Here is a 5,013-nt window from a genome sequence, read left to right as displayed (position 1 = left end):
ACAGTCCCAAGCTCTTGCTCTCCTCGAACCCTAGCAGTTATCCACATTACACTGTAAGAATTGTTGGGAACTGCAGTGTAACAAAAGCCAGAGGGGAGAACTATACATGTTAAGTGTTGGTAACATAAGTGCCGGAAAATTAGAAGAGCTCCCAAAGTCCTCACTGAAGAATTGAACCTAGACCCATATATGACATAGAATTGATGACTTTCTTCCCAAATTATATTAGTTATTGTTAGTAAGATTTTACATCTTTTTTTATTATTTCCATGATCCCCTTAAACTGATACATTTCACTTTATGCTTCAAATGATTTGTTCAGCATAACTGACTCGCAGAAAGAAAGTATTCCACAGTCATTATGGAACCAATAACATTTTATAATGAAGAGTCCAAGTGTCCATTATCAGAGTGAATGTTCTAGTGTAGTCAAAGAGCTGAGCATTTGGCATGGGAATGGCACCAAACATTGAAATCTAGAGATTTCTGTATAAAGCGTGTAGAGAAAGTGACCAATATTAACAGAACACTTTAAAGTTACTTGTTACAGAAAGCACAATCATTTGTCTCTAAAAAGGCTGTCAGAATTAAACTTTTAGATATTACACAAAAAGTGTTATGGCTGAACTAAACCATACATCCTGACTTATTTCTCAATAAATGTTTCCTGCAATTTTACAAGGTTATGAGAATCAGCTGAAACCATAGATGGTGCTAGTGAGCTAGATTTCATTGCAATGAAAAATGCCTACTTTAAAAAGAAATCAGTGCTAACACATATTTCATATTTTACGACCATGGGACCTGGGATTTTACAGATAAGTGATCTTTACGGAATCTGGATCTCCACACTTAAAAATCATTTATACATTAATTAAACCCAAGAGTATGTCTTTGCCTCCAATAAAGGTTATCTGGGATCAAGTACTTTTTTATTATTACAGAGAAAAAGGAAATCATTTTTAAAAATTAGAATTATTTTATTATAATGGTTTATGGCATACATTCTGAACTTTCTAGCTAACAGGTTTTTGGATAACAGATCCAATACCTGTATCTGTTAAAGGGGTACATTGTGCAACTGCTTTATCACTATATATTTTGAAAGATGTGTTCACTAACTTCCCAGGGCCCACAACATATACTAGTAGCAATCCTTCTTTTCTCATGTCTTTATTATCTGGCACTGGATTATAGGTTCTTAACGGGCTTCATCTTCCACTGGCTAATGCTGCACCTTTGTAAACAAATACAAACCAGTGGCGGAACTACTGGGGGAGCAGGGGGTGCAATTGAGCCAGGGCCCGCACCCCCTCAGGGCCCCTCCGGCAGCGCGCACTGCCGATTTCCGGCCACATCGGCCCATTTCAGGGCAGATAATCTGGTACGGAGGGGGGCGGGGGCCCTGCTGCACGTTCTGTACCAGGGCCCGCCCCCCTCCAGTTACGTTACTGATACAAACTCATGAAAATGCATTCATTATTGGAAACTGAGAATGCACAAGCAAAATATGGCAGGGTTCCCAATCACAGAGCTGGATGATCCAAGTAACTGACAATCAGCCCAAGTTCCTATTTTTTTTTTGTGTGTGTGTGTTTGTTTAGAAATGTAGCTGCATAAGAAATCAGATTGAACTCATCTCTAGCCTCATTTATAATCATTTATAATTTGTAGTACAAATAATTAACTACAGTGGAACCTCAATTTTACATCCCCTGATTTTAAGTTTTCTGTCTTTTTACACCATTTTTTCTGGTCCCCTTAAAAACATAAAAGGGGGTTCTACTGTATATTGATAATATATTATTGAAATATATTGAAAATGATTTCATTTTTCTCTGTAATAAAACTGTGTATTATACTTGATGGTTACTAAGCTGCGTGAATCCATATTGCTGGCAAAGCTTTCCAATTCACTTTATTTAATGTTTTGTTTTAATTATGTTTTAGCAGACTTTAGGTATATTGATCCAAAGTATGAAAAGAACCCCAGTCCCCAGCATTCTGGATAACTGGACCCATTTCATTTTTCATCAATAATAATAGAGAGGGTTAGGTTAGGTTTTTGGACAATGCATTCACCATTGTGCCATCTGGCTTGGCTTTAAGTTCCATATTCCCTTAATATCAGACACAGCCCCAACTTCCTTGAGTAGATCTCACTATGGCTCCTGTAACAAATACTGAAAGCATATGAGTTAATTCACTATTATGGAAGTTATATGAAGTTATATGAGTTCATTCACTATAGTGGAAAATGTGACGTAAAACAGTCAGTATTTAGATTTTCAGTTGATGAAACTGAACATAATAAGACTTCCTAGCAGGAAAGAGTCAACTAGTTCACTTGTCAATTTATTTGTCAATTTACATTTTTATTTGTATTCCTTTGAATGAAATACCATATTGTTATGATTTCATGTGCATTAAAAGATTGAAGAAAATATTTTCAGAGCTCTATGTCTACCAGTCATTGGTTGCCTCATCAAACCCAAAAGGAAGAAAATATAACCAATAACCAGATCCTCTGGATAATAGTGCATTGTAGTGACATCTAGGGATAGCCAGATATGATTGCTCACTCAGTGAAAATGTACAGAGGTGCAACCTGCCCATTTCTGGCTTGGCCTATGATCCAATACCAGTGTTTAACTGGGTCACTGGTTGGACTGAGTGTTTATTTTGGTCAAACTAAGTGTTTTGAGGGGCCACAGTGTTAGATACAATAGATAAACTGGTCATACACAACTCAGCTGAGGTACAGAATGCAATGGAAACTTGTGACCAGGAATTAGAGCTACTTTGAGTCAGGAATGACAAGTACTATAGATTTCTACTGTTGTATTATATAAAGATTTACAGTATATGTGCATTAGAAAAAAAGGTCAGAGGTACATTTTTTTCTAGCTGTAAAACAGGAATGGCTTTAAACCTCAAGAAATGTTTAAACTACTACAACACCACCCAGTATTTTCCATCAGACCACAGAGTGCCTGAAAAACAACGCTGTTAAGCAATTGTCTTATAGGCAAACTATAGCTTCGGAATGAATACTTAACCAAACAAGACAATGATACTGTACATGCATGTATGACAGGGCAAATAGAAAAGCACTAAACACAAATGGAAAAGGGGCGCTCCAACTGCCCTGCTGTATAATCAATTTAAACAAACTTTTATAGCGGTAAGTTTTCAATGTAATATACGCTCACCACAGAAATAACTTGGTTTGGGTGTGCTTATATCCAAAGATATAAGCATGGGTCGATCAGCGCTCCTGTTAGGTGGCCGGGTGCTGCGCCCTGAACCCTCAGCAAAGGGGAGACATAAATCCTTCAAAACCAGCAAAATGCCACACACTCAGCATAATCATAGGAGTATGATTACGTGTGAGAGCACACAAAACACGTTAAGACAATTAATGTTTGTGCAATAAAGTGATTTGAATTTTACAACTGCCTGGAGTCCTGCTGAGTGCTTGCCATTTTGTTGGTTTTGAATGCCAAATAGACAACCTGATTAACGGCTTGTCTCAAAGCATTTCCATAAATCCCATTTCTTAATCTTTTACAAAAGACTTGGTCAGACTAAAACTAAATCCAAACACACATTTGCATATTCAAATAAGAACAAAATCCAAAAAAAGTTTTCTTTAGTCACATGACATAAGGATTTAGATTTAGTTTGGCTGAATTTGAACTAAAAGTTCTACAGAATAAGGGGCCGATTCACTAAATTCGAGTGAAAGATTCGAAGTAAAAAAACTTCGAATTTCAGAGTATTTCGACCATCGAATGAGCTACTTCGACCTTCGACTACGACTTTGAATCGAAGGATTCGAACTAAAAATCGTTCGACTATTCGACCATTCGATAGTCGAAGTACTGTCTCTTTAAAAAAAACTTCGACCCCCTAGTTCGGCAGCTAAAAGCTACCGAAGTCAATGTTAGCCTATGGGGAAGGTCCCCATAGGCTTTCCTAGTTTTTTTGATCGTTGGATTAAAATCCTTCGAATCGTTCGATTCCAAGGATTTAATCGTTCGATCGTTCGATCGAAGGAATAATCCTTTGATCGTACGATCACAATATTTGCGCTAAATCCTTCGACTTCGAAGTCGAAGGATTTCAATTCCTAGTCGAATATCGAGGGTAAATTAACCCTCGATATTCGACCCTTAATGAATCAGCCCCTAAGTGTTGAGATTTGGCTGAAAACCAAACTGAATCCAAACTTTACTGCATCACGAGTACTGTTGATGCAGCACAGTATCCACATGTAATAGAAGAGACAATGGCAGACAGCTCAAGGAAAGATAAGCACACATAACATATTAATTAGTTGAATGCAATATGCACACTATAATCCTTGCCTGCCCTAATATATTACAGGATTCAGTGTATATGTGATAGGCAAGCAGATCTGACATTGCACTTTTGGAATAAAGCACTGGCAAGATTGGCAAAGATGACCTTTGGAGTGCGTACATCAGTGCTACCCAACATTGTATCGGTTTGTGCACACAAAAAAAGGGGCTCATGTCACTGCAGAAAATACATGCTTTATTAAATCAGTTCTCTCTTTCAAGTGCAATTGACCATTTGAACACCTGAAGCTGCTGCTTTTGAACCAAATTACATAACTTTATGTCATAATGGTTCAAGTGCGGCGAGTAGCGCAACAGGAATTCCTACCAACAGAAAAAAAATCTGGAGGGAGGGCTGCCATATTAGTGTAACAGTAGTTCCTTTCGACTGACAGATTGAAAAAAGAGGCTGGCAAATCAGTCAGCTTTAGGAACCTCAAGTGCCAATTACTTACAACAGCAGACATATCAGTAAAAAATTATAAACATGACCTATAGGTTACTTGTTAATATACATTCCTATTTTAAATAGTAGTTTTAAAGTGTCAGTGTCACTTTAATCCTGTGTGAGGTACAATAAAGTATTGCTGATATATACAGTACAGTAAAATATATATACTCTTTTAAGATTTTAAATACTTGTTTTTTG

This window comes from Xenopus laevis, chromosome 1S, assembly GCF_017654675.1.
Source record: "Xenopus laevis strain J_2021 chromosome 1S, Xenopus_laevis_v10.1, whole genome shotgun sequence".
Lineage (NCBI taxonomy): Eukaryota > Metazoa > Chordata > Amphibia > Anura > Pipidae > Xenopus > Xenopus laevis.
The sequence above is the reverse complement of the archived record's forward strand: the minus strand, read 5'-3'. Positions refer to the sequence as shown.